At 29.5% G+C, this 25,146-nt stretch overlaps 1 long non-coding RNA gene across 1 annotated transcript in view; it reads left to right on the top strand.

Moving 5' to 3' along the window:
* LOC142319777 (uncharacterized) overlaps positions 1 to 25,146 on the top strand; it is a 180,695-nt gene that overhangs the window by 2,557 nt on the left and 152,992 nt on the right. Inside the window, exon 2 of the long non-coding RNA XR_012755270.1 lies at positions 24,979 to 25,146. This is a non-coding gene — a long non-coding RNA (uncharacterized LOC142319777). The remainder of the gene's footprint in view (positions 1 to 24,978) is intronic.

Raw genomic sequence — 25,146 nt, 5'->3', positions numbered from 1 at the left:
GTGGTTAGGCAATTTACACTTGTTTAAAAAGTAGTTTTATTAGCAGTGAACTGTTGTTTTATGCAATATTTTTAATTTTATTAATTAGAGAAATTTTTATTTTAGCTGTAGAGTAACTGGGATAAGACAAAGTGAGGTGCAATTGGTAGTTTTATAATTTATACTAACTGTATTGTTATTGTAAGAACCCTTGCATTTTATAAAAACGGTTATGGAGTGTTCAATTGGCATTCACACTGAAACAGTATGTCACCAATTGACTTACAATATTTCTTCAGTACTGCATGATATTTTTACTGAACAACAAATAACATTAATATCTTTAAGAAGTGGAAGTACTCAAACAAAAAATATCTGTACTTTTCATAAAACTAAATAGTTAGATAAAATATTTTCATATTAATGGAAAAAGTTGCTCTGACCCATTTAGCTGTCACACTAAACTGATTAAGAAATCTCTTCAAGAAATATCTTTGACACTTTCAACAAGCAATCCAAATTAAAATTAATTCCAGGCAGAGCACAAGATGCGCATAAGATGCTTAAACAAAATAAAAGACCATAAGACAATACAGAAAGTGAACCGGAATGTAAAGATCTATTTGAGCCTCAATGTGTTATAATTTAGTCAGTGAATAAAGCTTTTTCAGCGCTTGGCAGTACCCTCATTAAGGTTAAAAAATTAAATGTAGTGGAAAGAAACCAATTTAAAAAAATAAAGTTACAAAAATAGCCGATAAGTTACCGCTAAATTAAATAATTCCTTTGATTTAAATATTTCTACAGAATAAACCAGTTTAGTACTACAAAATTATGCTGATTTAGGTAGGGAATATGAAGAATTAATCATTAAAATAAAGAATAAAATAAATATAGTTACATCAACCCAGAAAAAAATTAATATTTTTAATTTATTACCAAGCAGTGGGAGCACATAAAAAATTCAAAATGAGGTTAGTGTTAGTCAGTTTTTGGCCCGTCAAACTAAACAATTAGTTAAAACTGGTAGAATTTTGTCACAAATCAGCAAAAAAAAAAACCCAGTCACGCAAGTGATGAAAATGTTATTAAATGTGTCCAAGATTTTTACCAGAATGATGGGCACAGCCAAATGATGCCAGGCAAGAAGAATTGTATCTGTAAGACAGGCTAATGGGAAGAAAACTAATATTCAAAAAAAAGGCTTATCTTACGTAATTTAAAAGAATTGTACACAGCCTTCAAAGAAAAACAATTTAAAAATTGGTTTATCAAAATTTATTGATTTAAGACTTAAATTTTATGTTCTGGCTGGTGGGTCAGGTACTGCCTCTGTTTGTGTGTGTATCACCCATCAAAATGTAAAACTGTGGGTTTCTGTTGACCATTGTGAAATAACTACACAAATTCTTCCATTTCAAGAGTACTTAGATAAGCTTACTGAAAATTTAAATAATCTGAAAAGGCATTATTTTGTTGCAAAGAAATAAGCTAATTTCCTCAACATTAAAAAGTAAAACTTGTTGGAGGGTGAATGTATTTAATGGGACTTCTCTCAAAAGTTTCCTTCTCTGATACAGGATGAAGTCCAGTCATGTCACTGGTCAAAAACATATGCCACAGTACATCCATTTCTCATATATTTTAAAAAAGAAGGAAAACTACAAAGCCAAAGCTGTTGTGTGATTAGCGAGTACTTGAAGCACACTACTACATTGTTCTTCTGCTTCCAAAAGTAGATTATAAATAAAGTAAAAACACTGTTCCCACAAGTTAAACAATTCTTTTATTTTTCTTATGGCTTCTCAGCCCAGTATAAAACAAAAAAAATTCATAAATTTGTGTTACCATCAAGAAGATTTTAAAATCACATCTGAATGGCATTTTTTGCCACATATCATGGAAAGGACCACGTGAAGATATTGGTGGAACTGTAAAAAGGGCTGTGACTAAAGCAAGCCTTCAAAGTCAACAGTCAATTTGTTACACCTTCTGAAATGTACAATTATTGCAAAAACATATTAAAAATGAAATATTTATTTTCTACTGTAATAAAGATGTTCAAGAGACTGAAAAATACCTCAGTTCTCATTATCAGGTAATCACAACAATCCCACAAACAAGAACCTTTCACAGTTATGTTCCAGCAAGTCAGAAATATATTCTGAAAGTCCTGATGTCTTCTGAATCAGAACCATTTACATTAGTATCAGTACACAAGGACATTAGTGTTTCTGATTGCTTTATAGGTTTACCAGAGCCAAAATGTAAAAATTAGGTCTGCTGCATATACATTGGCAAGTGGTGGTTTGGCAAAGTCATTGAACTCAAAATACATCAAAATGAAGATGAATATCGAATATACTTTTTCCATCCGCAGGGTCCTTGAACTTCATTCAGGAAATCATTGAGGGATAATCAAACATGGGAAAATATGTTAAAGATTCTCACGCCTTCAGAGCTTTTTCTATCAACTACTGAAGAGAATACTACATTACACCAAAGATGATTGAGGACTCAGTTCTACTCAATAAAAAAATGGCAAGAGAACTAAGTTATTTTAGTTAAGTTTATTATAAAAAAAGTGCAAGATTTATTCATAACATCAATTAGCAGTAGTAAAATAAAGTAAAAGTGAATTGAACAACTTTTAAATGTATTTGAATTATCATTTTGTAATTATTATTTATCATTCTGGAATTGACTATTTATTAATTATCAATTTATTCATTCTAATGAGTTTATAATTTTTATAATCTGAAAAAATACATAACATCAGTATTTTTGGATACATTGTTTATGGTTAGTAGGAATGGTGTTTATAGCGGTTTTATTGGCTTCATTACTCTTCAACCCCTTTTGAGTAACAAAATAAATTTTATATGGTTTTAAAGTAACATAAAAAGTACTTACTGCTCTAAACATTCAGATTTTTGCCACCTCTCCCACTTGTGGTTTTTGGACCCCAAAAATGAGACATTTTCAAAATCTTACAGTTTGGCAGCCATTTTTTTTAATGAAGGACACTCGGTAACAGTCCAATTTTTTTTTATAGATACTACTAGTACGAAAGAGTTAAAAGCTAAAAAACAGGCCTGTTACCTTAAGCCCTTCATTATTTATTTTGGGCCCAAAATTTGTAAAACGTAACTTCAGTAAACATTGCAAGATTTCCTAAGGTAACAAAATGAATTTTGAGTACCTAAGATGAAGTTCTGTCTTTACTCTTTCCAAAAAGCCCTTTTTGACCCTCTGTATGGTGTAAAATAAGAATGCTACAGCTCATGGAAAAAGTGACGAAAATGGTTGTTTTTACCTGTTGGCAAGTTAGAAAATAGTCTATTACTCAAGAAAAAAACTTTCTAAAAATATTTTTTGGCCACTACAAGGTGGGGGTAGTTATGATATACCTAACATCATCAAAATCAAAAATAGTGTTGCACTGATCATTTGTTGAATTAATTGAAATACCCTGAATTTAAAATTTTGTAAACAGCATAATTTTAATTTACATTCTTTTAATTATAGTATTACATATTGCACTAACAATGGTCTGTTGGTAACTTTCAATTAAAAGTGGGAATGGATAGGCAAATTTCCTGAATGTGTATACAGCATTGTTATAATGCGTAATACGAGTATCATATAAAAAAATAAAATAAAATTCAATATGCCACTGTACATTGAATTATATATATTGGCTTATTTTAATTTATTTTTAAATTCAAAATAAAATTATTTTAGCATAAAGTGAATCCCAGGTTTTAGAGAAACCATGTCCATACATTTATTCCGGTCCAAGCTTCTAAGTATTTCTTTTAAAACTGGTTAGTAAAATTTATTTTTTAAATGTATCAAAACACATTTTTTATATACACATTTTACTTTAAAAATTGGATGGATTAAATTATGTTACCTATTTTTAATCCATTTCTTTGATAATGAAGAAATTTGGGAGTGCTCTAATAATCTTGAAATATCAAAATTAATAACTATAAAAAACTTTTTGTTTAAATTATTTTTAAGAATGTATTTTAAAAATATAGACTTTGTATTATTCATAGATATACTTTAATATTATCCATAGGTATTTTATTATTTTTAATAATAAAAGTCTGTTCATTTACTATACATATCTACAAAGCTCAATAGGAAAGTTTTGCAATATGACTTTATTTTTTGTAATTTTTCAGAATAATTTCCACTGCACATTATGCACTTTCATGTTTCATTGGAGATCTGGACAAACTCATCATCCCATCAATCCTTTATCACATATATCAGTGGCATATTCATTAAGTTCATAGGAGGTCATGATTGCTTGTAAAACTTCTCCCTTTCAGTATGTTCTTCATGTGGGAGAACAGCGCGAAGTCACATGGAGTGAGTTCAGGACTGTAGAGCGGGTGCTCTTAACAGTTTTATTTCAGTGCTGATCAAATAATTGGGCAAACTTTGGAGCAGCGGGCTGGAGTGTTGTTTTGTAAAAAAAAACATGTGTCCATCCTTGAGTTCAGACGCAGCTTTTTGAGAGCTACAAATTTAGGTAGGCATTCCTTGGTATACCATTACCCTGTCCATTTACTGTTTTCTGAGTTTTCAACACAACTAAAACTTCTCTCACACTAAAAAATACAACCACCATTTTCTTTTTCACTGATCTGGATTTTCAAACAGTCGCAGGGATCTTCATTTTTGAACACCCACATATTGTACTGAGTCATGGTCAGGATGTCATAATAGTATAGCCAAGTTTAATCACCTGTTGCAGTACTGTTCACATAGAGATATTTCCAATTTTCAGCAATTCACTGCACCATGAAACACGACATGCTATCTGATCGTTGGTCAACTTATGCGACACCCAAAGGGTACAAAGCTTTAACTTGAAGGTGATTTCGCAGAGAACAGCACAAACTGCTGGTGCATTAATACCCAAGGACACTTCTATTTGGCGGTAGGTTACTTGCCCATATGTCTCGAGCATTATTTTTGTACAACATAAGTGTTTCCCTCAGTCACAGATGAAGATAGTTAACCTGATCTTGGGGTGGTCCTCAAGACCAAAATTTCCTCTTTTAAACTCTTAGTACCATCTAATTGTTATACAATGAGGACAATCCTCTCCGTGCACAGAAATCATTACCTCTAAACACTAATCAACACTAACCCATACACAAAATTGCTCAGTATTTATTTTCGACTACATTTCGGCTTTATTTTTCACTAACAGCTAAAAAGCAAATATGACTAAAATAGTGACTAGAATGTGTATAGTGCAGGTTGGCACCTGTCTAAACATGCTCTAACTTGTAACCACTTGTGATGATCCATTCTCTCTTAATACAAAACTTTCCTATTGTTGTGTGTGTGTATGTGTATATGTGTGTACAGGCTGATATTAAAGTATGAAAATGGCTTCATATTTCAAAACTGAGAGTAAGAGATGGAAACAAGTGCAAATGAACATAGTTACAAAATTACTCTTTTATGGTGTATTTGAAATCTTTGTTGGTTGTCTTGGATTTGCCACATTAAATCAAACTTCTTAAATAGGAAGGTGGACATGTGATACATGATTTTAATGTAACATTTTATAAGAAAAATTATGGTGAAGACTGTTTCGCAATAAATGCCTTCATTTTCGAGTTATAAGGAATCAAAGTTGCAAAAACAGTAAAATCACAATAATAATAAAATTACACAAAATATCCCTTAATAACTTTTTTGTTTCATATTACCTTCAACCTTACATCCGAAAACAAATTTTTAGTCAGTTAATAATGTTGGAATTAATGGCCCAAACACTAATAATAGCATCCTCCACAATAATAAATAACAAGATAACATTAATAGTAGTACAGAATAACTAATTACTTGCAACACTACTTCAAATTAAATAGCTAGGTCAACTAATATTATTTACTTACATATTCAAAGTATTTAATTTTAAAATTTAATAAAATGTTTTTGGTCGTAAATTACTCAATACAATAAATAAGAAAAAATATAAACAATTTGTAAAAATCTTTAATTTAAAAACTATTACAAATTTAGAGTAGTAAATCAGCTGTTCCTTTAAAACATTCCATCCAATTTGTATTATATTACAATAATACAAATTACCTTCTCATTTTGGCTTCTGACTTCAGTAAACAAGTACAGTATTGACAGTTTCTAAATTAATCACTTGTTGGAGAATTAAGTTATAGCATTCTAATCTTTGTTCAGTAAAGCAGATTTTATTATTTGTCCTGTATATACAGACCCATATACACCATGAATGTAGAATGTAATTTTATCATATTGTGAATTGTTAATACTATCAAATGCTTTTTAGTACGTTTTTTTTTTTAGTTTCTTTACATTGTTTAATACGAGGGTTTCAATTATTATCCACAATTTAGTTATATTATTTTTGTTTATGTTTGTAATACTGTCGTGTTGCGTAGATGATGCATGTGTGGTTTAATTATTGTTATGTCTGTGCAGGTTTGATGATGCTAAGCTAGTTCCATTATCGCTGCCCTGCCGTTAGCTGCCCTGGCTGCTCCGCTTTCTGTTTGCACCAAAGAAGAGCAACGTTCAGTGATCCGTATTTTGTGGTCGGAAGGTGTATCAGGGGCCAAAACTCATCAAAGATTTTTGATACAATACAGGAACAGTGTGTTGCTGCAACGGAGTGTCTGCGAATAAATTGAAAAATTCAAAAATGGTCGCACAAGTGTTACGCAAGACAAAGGAGCCGGACGACCATTTATCGCCACAAATGAGGAAAACATTGAGCGTGCACGTGACATGGTTTTCTTAGACAGATGAGTAACTATCGATGAAGTGGCACATTGTCTGCAAATTAGTATGGTTCTGCCTATGAAATCATCCACAACAGACTTGGGTTTCATAGAGTTGTGCAAGATGGGTTTCAAAACAACTCACACAATTGCATAAACAAACGCTCTTGGACATCTGCCAAAAACATTTGGATCGCTATGGTAACATTATCATCACTGGTAACAAAACATGGATCCATCATTACGAGCCGAAGAGTAAACGAGAGAGTATGGAATGGAAACATCCAAATTCGCCCTGCAAAAAAAGTTCAAGACCCAACCATTCGCAGGAAAACTGATGCTTACGGTTTTTTGGGACTCACAAGGCCCAGTACTGGAACATTATGAGGAAAGGGGCACAACAATAAACAGTGCACATTACACTGAGATGCTTACTGCCAAGCTGAAGCCTGCAATTTGAAGCAAATGCCGAGGACTGCTGTCGAAAGGTGTTGTGTTGCAACACAAATGCCTGTCCACATACTGCTGCCCACACTGCTGAAACGCTCCAGAAACTCAACTTTGAAGTACTGGCTCATCTTCCATATAATCCTGATCTTGCCCCTTCTGACTACCACTTGTTTGGTCCATTCAAAGAGGTATTAAGGGTTCATCGATTTACCTCGGATGAAACATTGAAAGAAGCGGTGCATTTCTGGCTCGCAGCTCAACCGATAACCTTCTTTTATGAGGGCATCAGGAAGCTTGTGCAGTGATGGACCAAGTGCGTTGAAATGCAAGGGAACTATGTTGAAATTTGATGTACATGTAAGTTTCCTATTTTTATTGCAATAAAATTTATAACTACATTGCAGATAATAATTAACTTATCTCGTATAATGTGCAATGCATCCAGTTAATGTAAATACAATAAAAATGCTTTCAAAATAAACTCCAACTAACAGCTTGCTGTAAATTCTTAAACAACAAGTATACCAACATCTTAGACCATGGGATATCTAAGCTAGTACATCTCAAAATCATAGAAAACGTACCAATTGAGAAGTTCATCCACACTACACTTATCATTCTGTACTTCTGTACATCTCAAATACACAGCTGTTTCAAGTTTTTTATATACATTCATTGATGTCAACTGATAACTACAGTGTAGAACAATGAATTAAATTTTATTTATGCTTATACAATTAGAATGACATATGCAAAATATTTTAACTAAATAAAATCAGAAATACTTCTAATCACAAAAAATACTTAACGGTATTTTTAATATTGTAACAGTATTATACTTAATTAAATTCAACATTTATTACAACATTCAGTCAATTTTTAGGAAAGAAGGTTTATGTGTTGCTTTCAAAGCTACAAACAATACTCAGGATTAAACAACATAATTACAAAACAGCAACTCCTGGTTATATGAATTAAATTGCAATGACTGCACTAAATATTACATAGGACAAACTGGATAACATTTACCACTGATGAAAAACACTTAAATGCACACACAATAACAAAGCTAACTCATAGAAACTGGAGCCACTTAACAGAGGAGATATTAATTAAAATCTTCTCTCTTAATTAATTAAAATCTCTTCTTAATGTATCAAAAGAAAGACAATTGAAAAACTTTTTTTTTGTATTGAGTAGAATCATCTACCTTTTTTTTATTTTCATCCTAATTAAAACATATGTTGATACGTTTCAAATATACTCCATTTTCAAAACTCACTGTGGCACTTCTTCCACTTGGTAAGGCTTGTATATATTGTTAGGCCACACTTCTTACCCCGCTCTTATTATACACATTATCTGGCTGGCCTTTCTTTCTGTTCTTCTGTCTATCAGTTAAACTTCATCTATTTATTTTGTAATTATCAATTTCCTGTTCTGAGCAAATTAAGATTTCTAAATAAAACATTAATTTGATTATTAATCTGTTCATTTATGATTGTTTATTGCATTATTTTTTTAATTTAAAAATTTCTAAATTTTCCAAAGTATTCAATCTTTTTCCTTTTACACAGTTGAGAATCGGTTTCATTGAATCCTCTATTTTCAATGGGGTATGTCCTTTTATTAAATGTGTTGCATAGTTAGAATCTTGTTCTCTGTACTTAGAGATCTTTTATGTTAGTTAAATCCTAATTTTAACTCTCTTCCAGTTTGCCCAATATATGTGTTGTCACATTACATTTTATTTTGTATATATACCTTTACTGTTATAAATATACTTTTATAAGGATAAAAATCCTTTTCCATTTGTTACATTTTGCTGTATGAAAAATAATGTTCAGTTTTTTTTAAAGGCTATTTTCTTTAGTGGCAGATCATGTAATCTATTTATCAAAGCCGTTAATCAATGTTCTATCTAATTATAAATCGAAAGGAAAGGAACTAATTTATGTTCCATCAGATTATTTGAATCGTAGCTATGGTATTATCTGTATAAGTTTCTTTTCTGTATACTTCGTAATCTAAATTACTGTCATTTCTTTTTTTGTTAAATCTAGTAAGTAAAAGTTAATCTAGTAAGTGTCTCCTTATTTTTCCATAGTGTATTTGATGGTATGATACAATCTTATTCTTCTACAATCATTTCTTTAGTATCATTTACCCCTTTTTTAATTATTAACAATGTGTCGTCCACATATCTAATGCATTCTATTTTTTCATAATATCTTGAATATTTTCTTCTTGCATATTCTGTATAAATACTTCGCTTAGTAATGTTGACAGCGGATTACCCATACCTAACCAGTCTTTCATTTTGTATATTTTATTATTAAATCTAAATTCATTCAAAGTATTTTTTCTAAAACTTTGATAATTTCTATTTTCAGGTTATTATTTATCACTGCCTCACTTAATTTTCTTTCCAAAATTTTATCAGTTTCTTTTACTGGGACAGATGGATATAAATTTTCTACGTCAAACAATACAATCTTGCAATTTTTTGTTATCCTTAGATTTTTTAATCTTTTTGCTGCTTAAACAAAATTTGTTACTATTTGTTAGCTTTTCAATCAATATTCCCATATTTTTCAACATTTCTGCTAGATATTTTGCTAATTTACATGCTGGTGCACTTATCTAATTTTTTATAAGCTTTATTGGATAATATTTCTTATGAATTTTCACTTGTGCTCTCATAACCGATAAATTTGGATTCATATTAATGTATTTGTAACATTCTAAACAATTCAGTTTTTAGATTCTTTTACAATTTCTTTAATTTTTTTAATACATTTCGATTTTATTTTAATTTTATATTGTACATTGCGTTTTATTTAGAAAATCTTCTGTCTTTTTTTATATAATCTTATTTCTTGCATTCCCTTTATTTTTGCATCATTTTAAAAAAAATTTTTTTTTTTACTCTTTCTGCTATTTTGTCTTTTTTATATTTATTTGGTTTTTATTGTTTAATTTTTTCTAATAGATTCTTTTATTAATTCTGCTGGTAAATGTCGTGCATGTGTCTGTTCTGTAGGTGTCATTTCTATTACGTTCTCTACAGCTATAATATTTTGTTTTACATTTTTCGCAATGTTAGAATTTTTATATTTTATTTTAATCCTTTGTTCAGTAATTTGTACTCTTTGTCTAAGTTTAAATTAACTATATTAATGACTCTTTGATGGAATTTAATTTTCATATTCTCTTTTGTTTCATCATTTTTATTGTGGTTTATTAGCCTATCTTATTTTTTTTTTATTCATGCATATTTTTCTTTATTTTCTTCTATTATATTATTTACTGTATTGACCAAAAAAATATTAAGTTGCAAGTATATATGCATTGATTCTCTATTTGATTTACTTCTCTATTTTATTTACTTTTTCTCTACCTTCTTAATTGCAATTTTTGCTGCATAGCTGTTGTTGTTCTTAATTCTAGCGTAATTTGGTATTATTTAATTGCAAACACGTTGTTTGTTGAACCATATATTTACTACTGTCTTATGTAATTTCCTTAAAGTATATTCAAATCTGCTCTCAATTCTGGTCTGGTTAACCGCATTAAAATTATTATTAATATTATGTATATTTTTTCTGCTAAGGTCATCGTAATTTTTATATTAAGTACAGTACAATTATCTACTTTTCTTAACTTTGTCATAATTAAATATCAGAACAAACCTTTTGATCTGAACAGTATGAAATTTACATAAATAAATTCTTTGACAAACAAGATATTATAAAAACAAATTAAAAAAGATCAAATATACTACTTTACCACAAACTAAAGGTCCTCAAAAATGTTTTGACTAAACCTTCAGTTTGAAGTTAAACTGGTTTTGAAAACACTTCAATTAACAATGATAACTTATGCAACTCCAGTGGTGAAGATACTGCATCATAGTTCTGAAAGCATATTTTTATACATTTAGAAAGTGAATTGTTCAAAAACAGTTTTTAAGTTAAATTATATTGTTATGCTGATGTATGGAAAAATAAGTGTAAGAGCTTAATTGGTGTTGCCTTATTAATAAAAGTTATGGAAAAATTTCAGTTGAAGCCATTCATTTTTAAGTGGTGAAATAAAATAAGAGGAATCTCATGGTCGGTTACTACATTATTTAGTTATTTTATGGATACATTTGAAAATGACATTGTAATTAATACTAATTCGTTAAATCCATTTTGTTAGCTTGTATTAAAATAGAATAATGTCTTTATTATTTAAGTATGTTGCCTCTTTTTTTTTTTAACATTGCTTTATAGAAAATTACTGAAATATATCCCTCCCTAAGACAGCTCAATGATTACATTATATACAGTTATTATATGTTAAATAAGTAGCTTTAAGTTTATGAAACCTATTCTTTCAAAGACCAACTGAAGCCAATTAATATCTCTTTTTAGTTCTCAATGGAAGATCTGGATGTTTGCTAACAGGGCACCATAAAAAGATGTAATATCCTTTAAGAATATAATCACATAATACATTCAACCTGTCTTGTGTTTTTTGTTTAATATGTTGTTTTAAGTAAGTTTCATATGGTTCAAGTGTGTTGAAATATTGCTTTTTATGGTTTTTCATCTTGTGTAAAATTTTCATGTTAAGTTTTTGTCATTGTATTTATATATATATTTTTTTTCTATTTCTATTGGGTGACATGCAAAATTGGATTCTGATGCGTATGGTTAGTGCAAAGTAAATAAATATTTTATTTATGTTTCTTATACAAGTATACAGCTAATTCAGCCATTTCTCACAACCTCTGCTTTCCATTTTTCACAGTCTTGCCAATTCCACTCCTCCAGGTTTCTGATCCATAGCTAAATGGGTCAATTCATTTGAAATGATCCAGGAGTGGTTGCTTAACCAGTTCAAAAAAATTGATACTTGCCCGCTTGTTTCCTACATATCTCAGGACCTTAAAGCTATTTCTTTTTAATTTTTTATTTAAGCAGTTTGCCTGTGGTGACCATTTCTGTTACGATGCGCACACCTATTTTAAGGGTTTATGGAATAAATCATAACTACAAAACTATTGGTCCTGGAAGGAAACAAAAAGCAATTTATTCTTATTTCCTCAAGGTAAAAGATTGGTCCAGTGGTTTATCTATCTCTTCTTTCTACGAGAGAATTACTAATAAAGTTGAACATGAAAAACCTTGAAATTTCACTTTTGATAATTTTTTTCAAGTGGCAAGGATGGCATACACAGTTGGAATTATTTTTTATATGTTAGTAGTTTTACCATAAATAATATTAATGGTGATATACTTACCCCTAAAGTTTTATGAATTTTTGAAAACTAATTTTTTTTTTAAATTCAAGTTTTGGCTTCAAATAAATCTGAGGGCTGGTGATAAAAATCTCAAATTTGTACAACTTACAGTGTTTTTGTAGTTGTTTATGGCAAATAAAAAAGTTTCTTTTGTATTGTTCTAATAAAAGAGTTACAACCTCTGAAAAATCATGAAAAACCTGTTAAAAGTGATACCATGTTGACTCGCTAAATAAGTGCTTCAAGAGGGTTTCTGTCTTCTTGGCATTTTTAATATTTTTATACTTATTACTATAGTTAAAGTAGACTTGATTGAACTATTCAACTGTAGTGTTCATGTTATAACAGGCGCTTGAAGTCAGGAAATTGTCAGGAAAATTCATGTTGCAACAGGCTCAGTTATGCTTATATCATTTAGCTTTACAGTTACAGACTGGTCAGTTTGACATTAGTCAGTGACTGTTCACATCTTTACCAAGTGTCTCAAATTTTATCCTATGTTTAGAAGTGTTTATTAAATAAATAAGTTTTACTTAATAATTGTGTATGTGCAAATTCAAAAATCATTTAAGTTTTTACATTATTTTCAAATAATTTCACATATAGCAATGGAAGAATAATGTTCCATAGGAATTAATGTGAATGTAGAGTGTCATAAAACCGTGCCGAAAAACTCATTACAATTTGTGAATTTAGTGATGAAAACCAACACTTATTTTTTTTATGTGTTAATTCAGATGTCACTAGTCTTTGTAATTATCAAGAAAAAAGGTTTTTGTTAAAATTCACTCATCTGTATGGACAGTTCTGTTGTGACCCTTTGAAAACTCATAAAAAAACAGTTAAGAAAAACTTAAGACAAATAACATTAGAGCAAGCTCTTAAAGAACACATTTTTCCAAATGTAAATTTAGTTTCTGGAAAGTCTCTTTGTGTTAACTGTTTCAAAATTATTTTTTCCCAGCAGAACAAAGAATTATATGAGTGTGAAGACCAATAAAATGCATTGTTCCACATCATATTGAATAATATACTAATAATATTGAATATATTGACTAACTACAGTGACGGGTTGTTCTCACAACAATTTCAAGAGAAGTATCAGAAGAGATATCCCAGCTGTTGGTTAACCACGCTAAATAATAAACTTTCATTGCTACAAAAATAGACTATTTCATTGAAGAATATTAAAATTTTACTATAATTTATTTTTTCTTTGATAGTATTTACAAAAATAAACCGATATAAAAATAAAATGAATTCTTGTAAAAAGATGTAGTCTACTCATTGAAATCACAGTTTGGGTAAGTTTTACAAGCATCTTTGAATCAAAATTGTGTTAGGTTACTGGTATTGGTTAAAAGTTATCATTAAATTATGACTTATCATTAATAATTTTAAAAATATTGAAAATTTCAACTTCAACAACATAGGAGTTAATGTAAAAAATGTAAAGTGCAAAGAAGACAAGAACCTCCCTTTGAGCACTTTATTTAGCGAGTCAAAATGGTATCGCTTTTAACAGGTTTTTCATGATTTATAACTTTTTTATTAGTATAATACATAAAAAAACTTTTTATTTGCTATAAACATCTACAAAAACACTATAAGTTGAGCAAATTTGAGATTTTTATCACCAGCCCCATCAGAGTTATTTGAAACCAAAATTTGAATTTAAAAAAAAAATTAGTTTTCAAAAATGTATATCACCATTAAGAGGTACGGGTAAGGCGTAAGTATATCACCATTAATATTATTTATGGTAAAACTACTAACATATACCTACATATGAAAAAATAATTCCAACTGTGTATGCCATCCTTGAAAAACATTACCAAAGTAAAATTTCTCAGTTTTTCATGATCAACTTTACTGGTAAATTCTCTCATAGAAAGAACATAGATAGGCAAATAAACCACTGGATCAATCTTTTACCATGAGAAAATGTCAATTTTTTCTGAATTGGTCAAGAACCAGCCTTTTTTTGCTGGGACAGTTTTTTTTTGGGACACTTGAAATGGATTGACCCAATTTATTAATTCTTGCCATATTTTTCTTGGTTATTCTCCATTCCTCGCAGTCATATTTCCTCATTTTTAATGAACTACAGTAAACTCACACCACAGCTCCTCTAGTAGTTCATTTTTAAGGTATGTAGATGATGTTCTAAATCTCGGGCAGCACCCAAGTCTCAGCATTATGTTTTATGCAGCCTTCAAGATATATCTTGTAAATTATTATTTTTTTAATAAGGTGGGAATAGAATTTTCATTTAAGATTATTTTGGTTCTATAGGATATAAATGTTGATAAAATAATATTTTATTCTGATCATACTGCGCATACACACACACACACACAATCATACAATGAGTAGGGATAGGTATACTATTCCTTAGGTAAGAAAAGGAACTGCATGAACATTAATCTGAATGGATCAAGGGAAACTGTTGTAAAACCTTGATCTGAGCACCATAACAAAATATGCGTACTAGTTAGAAAGTAAAAAGAAAAGGTAGTTAAATCTGTATTAAAACTTAAAACTAATAAACACTTGAATTAAAGTAAAAATTTGATGATAAAAAAATAAATAAGTCTAAAATAACTTACTTAGCAGCATCTAATTAGCTTTGAAAGGCTCTGTAAAAAAAAAAGGTATTTTAAAACTACTTTTAGTGCAGTTGAATATCAAAGTACAGTTGAGTTGTTTAGATTTAGTAATTCTAAAGTTTCATCAAATTTCATGTCATTCAGTGAATTAAATAGGTACAAAAAACTTTACAGTTTAGAAAATGTTTATGAATATTATTATATTCTTCAGTTAAGTGAAGATACAAAAAAATTTAGGATTAATATTTTTGATATTATTTAAAAACTTGTTGATTGTATAGGTTCTTTATTTCTGTGAGTGAATATGCATCCAGTCTGTTTTATATAGTATTCATTTTCAGTCAGTACAATAGTTATTAATTAATTTGTGCATTTTGTATAAAATTAGTTTGCTTACTCCTGGATTGTTCGGTTAATTTGTTGGTGTCCTGTATTCTATTTGTAGTTTTAAACATTGCACATATTGCTTTTTTTTGTATTTGAAAAGTAACCTGCTTTCCTGAAAATGTTGTCAATTTTATATAACTGTTGGCTGATACATCTTAGCATTATATATTTTCTGTCATATGTATGTTCTTGATTTTTTTTTCTTACATTTTATGTAATACATTATTGTATTTCCAATTACATTTTTTCTAAAAATGTAGATGGACTGGGACCACGTGGCCCTATAAGACAGCTGACACTATTAAACAGTCTTAATGGAAAAATGAGAAGATATACTCAAACATAGTTCAGTAAATTCTAATTGTTAATCACAATTTAACGTTATATTATTCATAATTTTATTTGTAAGTACTTAAGTTACATAAACAACATTATTAAATTACAAGATAATTAAACTGTTTTTGTAGTCTTACATCATTATAAAAGCTTGATAAACAAAATAGAGGTACAAGTCAAAGTAATGACTGCCTTTTGTGATCAGTAAAATACAAAAATATGTACTTTAATGTCTTTCACTTGATTAAACTTCTTGAAAGATTCTTATATTTTGCTCTGTTGTCTCTTTTTCATTACGTGGTATTCTACAAATTAGGCACAGACTCACAGTTCCGCTAGCGAGCTTTCTTCACTAATTCTTGCGTAAAATACTGCCAAAGTCCGTCAATTAATTTTTTCGTATCTTGTGTAGATGCATGTTTCACTTTAGATTCATCTTCAACATCTTGAACTTCATCCAGTTTTTGAGTAATTCTTTTATTATTTTGTCATCACTCCTTCACAACTTGAAAGAATTACTATACTGTCCGGACCAGAACATACCTTCTCCTAGTGGTTAAAGAAAAGTTACCTCCTTCCTTATAACTTTTAAACAACTGTAAAATAACTTACATCACTAACAAAATTGTGTTATTTTATAAGTAAAATAAAGAAACATACAGAACTGATGGCATTTCAGGCTGTTAAACGGGTGGAATTTTACATGAATTATACTGTTGTGTGTATGCGACTCGATCAGGATATTTAGACATTGATAATTGAAAATGTTTATATAACTACAATTTATTAGTTTAAGAACTTAATTAAAACAAGACAAACCAATAATAATAATAGTAATATAGTATTCACAGCCACAATAATAATAATAAACAGTGATTACATACAAAACAGAGTTTTTAAATATTAAAAACCAGAGTTCAGTCCTTTGACAAAAGACATTAGCATGACTGCTAATCTCAACACTTTTAACCACTAGTCTTATAAAATTTCTGTAATATAAATAAAACTGTTTTTAACAAAATGATACTGATATAAAAAAAAGGTAAGACACTATATTTCTATTATCAAAATTAATTTAGAAGTTTCTTTAAAAAAAATGCATGTTAAATATATGTAATAGATAATAGAAAGTACAATAAATAATAATTAATAAACAATGTTGAAGTGTTCCACATAATAAGCAAAATAGGAATATTTGTGACAATACTCTTCGGTTATTAAACAACGAATAATCATATATGATATGTATTACATATAAATGAAATCGGGCCGGTAAGTTTTGTAACAAATTTTTTCTTATTATACGGAATGCTGAAACATTGTTTATTATCTATTATTGTATATCTATTATCTAATACATATATTTAACATGTATTTTTTTTAAAGAAAATGTTTAATTAATAACAGATTTTGATAACAGAAATGTAGTGTCTTATCTTTTTTTATATCGGTATCATTTTGTTAAAATCAGTTTTATTAATATTATAGAAATTTTTGTTTTTTGGGCAGAATAAATTATATCTGTGAGACTCTTACCATATGGTTTACAATTTCATTGTAATTTTTTATTGGATATCAGTGCGTTTTGTTAGGTTATTTATTTTATTTTTTTTATGAATTACTGATTGTTATCTTATGGATTTATAATTAAAATTTATTGCCTCTCTAGAACAAACAAATATACGTTTTTTTGAATTTCTCGGCCAATTTGTTTTTTTTTTTTTTTTTGCTTCATTCATTTAATACGATATTTTTCCTTTTTTAATAAAACTAGTTTAATGACCTTTCACGAATCGAAGATCGTGATGTAATATTGCACTTATTAGTTTGTAAGTGTAACCCTCGATTTTAAGTATAAGAAAATATAAGTAGAATGATAGTGATGAAGAAAGTAAAAGGAACTATCGGCAATTAAGAAATGCTATAAACAGGAAGTGCAAACTAATGAAAGAAGAGTGGATTATAGAAAAGTGTTCAGAAGTGGAAAGAGAAATGAAGATTGGTAAAATAGATGGAGCATACAGGAAAGTTAAGGAAAATTTTGGGATACATAAATTAAACTCTAATAATGTATTAAACAAAGATGGTACACCGATTTATAATATGAAAGGTAAAGTCGATAGGTGGGTGGAATATATTGAAAAGTTATTTGGAGGAAATGAATTAGAAAATGGTGTTGTAGAGGAAGAAGAGGAAGTTGAAGAGGATGAAAGGGGAAAAACAGTACTGAGATCTGAATTTAAGAGAGCATTAAAAGATTTGAATGACTCCTGGAATAGACGGAATATCTGTAGAATTACTGTGCAGTGCTGGTGAGGAAGTGATTGATAGATTATACAAACTGGTGTGTAATATTTACAAAAAACGGGAAGTTCCATCAGACTTCAAAAAGAGTGTTGTAGTCATGATAACAAAGAAAGCAGGAGCAGATAAATGTGAAGAATACAGAACAATTAGCTTAACTAGCTAGCCATGCATCAAAAATCTTAACTAGAATTCAGTACAGAAGAATTGAAAGGAGAGTGGAAGAAGTGTTAGGAAAAAGCCAATTTGGTTTCAGGAAAAGTATAGAGACAAGGGAAGCAATTTTAGCGCTCAGATTAATAGTAGAAGGAAGATTAAAGAAAAACAAACCAACATACTTGACATCTATAGACCTAGAAAAGGCATTCGATAATGTAGACTGGAATAAAATGTTCAGCATTTTAAAAAAATTAGGATTCAAATGCAGAGATAGAAGAACGATTGCTAACATTTACAGAAACCAAGCAGCAACAGTAATAATTGAAGAACATAAGAAAGGGAGTCTGACAAGGATGTTCCCTATCCCTGTTACTTTTTAATCTTTACATAGAACTAGCAGTTAATGATGTTAAAGAACAATTTAGATCCGGAGTAACAGTTCAAGGTGAGAAGATAAAGATGCTACGATTTGCTGATGATGTAGTAATTCTAGCTGAGAGTAAAAAGGATTTAGAAGGAACAATGAATGGCATGGATGAAGTCCTACGCAAGAACTATTTCTTGAAAATAAACAAGAACAAAACAAAAGTAATGAAATGTAGTAAAAATAACAAAGATGGACCACTGAATGTAAAAATAGGAAGAGAAAAGATTATGGAGGTAGAAGAATTTTGTTTATTTGGGAAGTAGAATTACTAAAGTTGGACAAAGCAGGAGCACTATAAAATGCCGAATAACACAGGTGAAGTGAGCCTTTAGTCAGAAATATAATTTGTTCACATCTAAAATTAATTTAAACGTCAGGGAAAAGATTTTTGAATGTATATGTTTCACTTCCTGCTATATGGAAGGGAAACTTGGACGATCAGAGTACCTGAGTAGAAAAAATTAGAAGCTTCTGAAATGTGGTGCTGTAGGAGAATGTTAAAAATCAGATGGGTGGATAAAGTGACAAATGAAGAGGTATTGCGGCAAATAGATGAAGATAGAAGCATTTGGAAAAATGTAGTTAAAAGAAGAGACAGACTTATAGGCCACATATTAAGGCATCCTGGAATAGTCGCTTTAATATTGGAGGGGCAGGTAGAAGAAAAAAATTGTGCAGGCAGGCAACATTTGGAATATGTAAAACAAATTGTTAGGGATGTAGGGGGTACACCAAAATGACTAGCACTAGATAGGGAATCTTGGAGTGCTGCATCAAACCAGTCAAATGATTGAAGACAAAAAAAAAATTTTTAATTTCTGGGAAGTTACTCATCTTATAGTGACGATTTATTTTTCAGGGTAGGTGAAGAAAAAATACTGGGTGTCCAAGAATTATCTGTACAATTTTGATATTGAGTAAATAATTTATTTATTAAGATACAAAAATGGGTTGTATGAATTTTGAAACATTAAAACTGAAAGGTTTTTTTACCTCTAATCAAAGATATTCAATGTGGGTATCATTAGTAATTCGCAAAATATGCTACCAGTAATCAGTTTCATGCCATGTTTGTTGTAATATAGCCACATCTATGAGTTTTGATTGCTTTAACAATGTTCTCCTTAAGGCTATCAACATTTACTATACAAGTTTTGTATGCATTCTCCCTGATGAAACCTCATAGGAAAAAATCATATCCAGTGATTGAAGTGGGCAAGCAATTCGTTTGTCACATCCAATCCAGTAATTTGTGAATATGTTGTTGAGGTATTCATGCACTAATAAACCCCAACGTAGCAGTGTTCCTTCTCATTGAAATATGATTTCAGGTTGTAACTCTTCAATCTGAGGGTAAACAAACCCTTCTAACAAGTTCTGTTAGATGTTCATGTTAACTGCCATTTCCACGAAGAAAAAAGATCCAGTCACATCATCATGAAGCAGTCTGCACTAACCATTAATTTTTGGGCTATCTTTAATTCAATCAAGTGAAACATGCGGGTTCTCTGATCCCCATGTTCGATTGTTCTGAGTGTTCACGTTTCCAGATGTGTGAAATGTGTGCTCATCTGAGAACATAACTTTTTTAAGGTAACAATCTTCATTTTCAATTCTTTCAATCATTTCCACAGCAAATTCCTTTCTAGTAGTGTGCTCTTGCAGTGTAATATGCTGCAATTATGTAATTAATAAGGTCATAATTTTAATTGTTTCTTCAAAACATTGTGAATGGTAGTTTGCAAAAGATTTAACACACGCTGTACTCTTAGTTGACTTCCCAGAGTTGTGAACAAAAGACTGACAAATAATTTCCATTTTTTCATCTGATGTTCTAAATGTGTCTGCACCGTTATGTTCAACACTGCCAGTTTCTTTAAATTTATTATACCATGAACAAATACTTGTTCTAGAGGGTGGCTCTAAGTTATGTAAATTTCTAGTGTTGAAGTTATGTGTCTGATTTCGATTCAGTAAATCACTCTATGCATTGTGCTTTCATGTGTGAATTCATGGTGACTGACGTATGCGGTTACATATGCAATCACGGTGCTATTTAGTATTTACCAAGGAAAACTTTATGAGTTACCTGTTAAAAAGAGCCCAACCACTCATTAATAGAACTATTACTTTTTTTTTATAATGAGATACCAAAGTTGTTCAGATAATTCTCAAACACCCAGTATATATAATATATACATACTCGCACATTTATTATGTGTATGTTAATATTTAGCTTTTTAAAATTAGTTATTTCATATTGGAACCTCTAATATCATATAAAATTCCCTCTGCCATTATATAGCAGGGGATGTATGATTGAGTTTTGGCATTTTTTAAACATATAGTTCAGCAGTTTATATAATTTGAACTTACTCTCTCAGAATTGTTCCACTGTAATAGAAAGTAGTAATAGTGAACTTGAATATGTAGACAAACTGTTATCAATTTTTTTTTTCAGTTAAAAATGTCCAAGAAATTTTAGATATCTTTCTTTCTCATAATTTTCTAAAAATGATGACTACTCTTATAATTTTTAATGACATTACTATGTTTCCCTTGGTAAAGCTATTATCTTTACAATTAATGGAACTATACCTCAAAGGTGTTGCCTCAAAGTTAAGTTAACACATTCAGTGAAGTTTCTGGAAAAAAAACTTTAAATTTTAACAAGTTTTATATATATAGAAGTCGGCAGTGATCCATTGGTATGTAAGCACTGAAATATGAAATTGTAAAGGTTCTTTGGCCTGGAATTTTCCTATTCGTTCAATATTCTTGCTGAGCAGCTTGTCCATTTCATTGCGGAACCCATAAACAAAAATGATGCCTGCATATTCTTCATTGGAAAATGTATAACGCATTGTTAGGTAATAACTTACACACACTATTCCATTCATTTATTTAAATGTTTATTGCTGTTCAAATGCATACAAAAAACTTAATTGTTGGAATCAACTGTTAGTATTGCCAACTTATGAAACTGCACTTTTGAGTGCTGTATCCACTTTGGCAGAGGACATTTTCAGCAGTTTACTTGTTTATAAGTTGGTTTTATTGTTCATATTTGTTATTTTTGTTGTGTTAATATGGCTAACACTCGTAACAAAATGTTTCTGAATCTATCTTTATATCTTTATACTAGTATGATCTGTTAGATCAAGAATGTACCTGATGTATGCTAAACTTAGCTTTCAATCTACTAACAAATACCTGTTTGAATTTTGAAAATTGTATGATTGTTTTTGTAGAGATATTATAAGAGTACCCCACACACCTCTCAAAACAGTGCCCCAGGGGCACCCCATTTGTTACCAGTTGATGGTGTTGGTTGGTTTTGCCTCATGTGACATGCTCACATCACTCACCACTAGTCTCACATGCAATCCCCACAGGAAGCCTATTATTATTAAACAGAAATTTTTTAATTTATTTTATTTAATGTAAATTGAATTTTATTATTTTTATAATACTATTCATTCGATTGATTTGAATCATTCAGTTCAAACCCAGCTAACACAGTGATAGAAGCTGTTCGGCTGTTGAGCTGCTACAGTGCAACAAACATACATACATACATACACCCTAAATACATTACACTCTGTTTTGGGCAGTCATGTAATAACAATACAAATTTGTAATATTTAATAGTAATAATAAAATAACAATAACAGTGCTTAATATATAATATGAAAACAATTGTAATAGATGCTTACAATCCATCTAAGCTTGTAACCACACAATTGGCAGTTGAGTCAACTGGTAGTTTAGAAGGCTTTCTAGTTCATATTTTTTCTATATATTTTTCTTTACGTGTAGAAAGATTTTTGCTAAGATACTGGATATAGGATAATTTACAAAAAGCTGATTGCCTTTTTGTAAAAGTTTTACATAAAAGCAGGACAGACAAAGCAACACATAAAAGCACTTCAGTGATCACTCTATTACTTAATCCACTTCATTTAAACAAGTCACACATGCATAAACGACAGCCCATGTAAACAGTAAAGTATATAAGCTGAGGAACATCATACATGAGCAACTTGGAAAGTAAAAACGTGCAAAGAATCATTCTTCATGAACAAATTCAATTTAAATAACTTTATGAATACATCATAAACAAAAAAGATTTTTCAAAAATGTATCATTTTCTCCTTAAAATTACTGATGTGAATTAAAAAAAAACAACTTAAGGAATACTTCAACTACTATGTTAAAAATAACTTGATGTATTTTCTAAACAAGATACTGGCTAATTATAATCGCTGAAGTTTTTGGACAAATTTTTCCCTCCACTGTTTTAAAAGAAGTGAAAAATTGGAAATAAATAATTTATGATTACACAAAAAAAAAAAATTAAATCAAGTTAAGTAGTAATTTATGATAATTAAAACAAAATTTTGAAACATCTGCATCTTCACACAGTTGAGTAAAATAGTAGCAGTCTTGATTTTGATACAGAAAGTTTTGAATTCAAGATCCAGTCAAATATGGCACTCTTCAACAATACAAAATTCATTTCCTACAAAAAGAAGCTATGACAAAATGTAAATGGTTGTCAGCCTGTAACTAATAAATAAAGACACCCAGTAACATTCTGACTTTTGATTCTTGTTAGAGATTTTTAATATATAAGTATTTTTTTTAATAAAAAATAATTGATCAATAATTTCAATATTATTGTATATTTGATATTGAAATATATATTTTTAATTACAATGCATACTTGTTTAGATCTTTAGGTTTGAAGGTTCTAGTTTGACCTTCTTCAAATTTTATTCCAATTATATAATCTTTTACTTACCTGAATAATTCAAATTACCAATTAATTTTGTTGAACAGCTTGACAAAATATGAAAAATCTTCTAAAATATAAAAAGTGTCAAACTGTTTGCTTCCAAATTAATGGAATTTACACTTCTAAAGACCTTTTTCAGTTAATAGCACTTTCTTCAGTGGAGTTTCCTCTAATGTATTCTTTGTTCGATGAAACATTTAGTACAATCACTGCAGATTGTTTGTATTCTAAGTTGCTATGTTTATTTACTTTATGATTTTGTTTGTTTTATTTGCTGTTTGAAAAGCAATACACTAATTTTTTTTGCTAAAAATGGTAGAAATTTTTTGACAGTTGTATTTTCTGATGGTGAGGTTGTTACATTTTGTATAGCATTTATCTGTAATTATTGCTAAGTACCTTACTCATTAATCGATGAAATTGCAATTTTTTATAACATGTCTTAACTGTAGATTACTTTTGAAGATTTGTTATTTTAGAGATAAATTTCCATATTTTTTAATATAATTTGGGAGGTAAATACTTGTATGCTGTAAAACTTAACTTCAATTATTTTACCATGATTCAGAAGCATTGAATCAATTTTGTAACTTACCATATGTGTAGATGACCCTGGGTAAAACAGTATTACCAAATGCGCCACCAGATACACTCAGGAAATTCAGCTTAACTAATATTAAACTGCCTGCCATGAGTTTCAGGCAAGAAAAGGTGGTTTTTTTTATCTTAGTTTCTTATTTTATAGAACACCTGTATAATCATTGCATTCAATTATTTCAAGAGAATGTCTCTGTTGTACCTATTTCAAGGAAAACAACACATGACCTTGTTCAACATTTCCATCATCTTTAGAATTAATTTATGACTTTAGACCAGCTCATTTACATAGATGATCTAATGCAGTCTTCTGAATAACCATATTCTGTAGTAGATAGTTATTCAAGCTTCATAATTAATTTCTATTCAATTCCACATTGCAGTGGAATTAATCTATAGCGTAACAACATTAGAAAAGTGTGGATATAAGCATAAATAAGTCCAGTATAAAACTGATATGACAGTTGACCTTACTAAAATTTTGTGTCTTCTAATGCTGATAGTCTTAAAAAGATGATTAACATCTTCATCAGAAATTTGTCATTTTTAAAAATGACAAATTTCTGTTTCTAAAAAAAATATAAGAGTAAATTATAAAATGACACATATGAGCTTTTTTTCAGAAAATAGTAAAATTTAATAATTCTCAGGAAGTCTCTGTTGAGTTATTGATTAATTTGAAGAGAATGCTCTTAAACATGTTACAAAAATTTCAGTTTGCTTTTAATTATTTTCTGCGCTAAGATTTGAATTTTTAACCTTGATCATGTTATTAATTTTTTATCTTAACAATCCAAACCAAATTTAATTAATATAATGTTTTAAAAACTATCACGTTATTAATTTTTCAGTTGCTTCATTAGTCGGTCACTGTAATGGCTGAAAAAAGAACTGAAAGCTTTAATGTATGAATGTTTGGAACTTTTACGTTAATTAAATATGGTTATGTAATTTTCATCATTGACATTTGTGGACTGGCTGATCATATTATTTATGATAAAAAAAGTACATATATACAG

This window comes from Lycorma delicatula, chromosome 2 (genome assembly GCF_047948215.1).
Source record: "Lycorma delicatula isolate Av1 chromosome 2, ASM4794821v1, whole genome shotgun sequence".
NCBI lineage: Eukaryota > Metazoa > Arthropoda > Insecta > Hemiptera > Fulgoridae > Lycorma > Lycorma delicatula.
The sequence above is the reverse complement of the archived record's forward strand: the minus strand, read 5'-3'. Positions and strand labels throughout refer to the sequence as shown.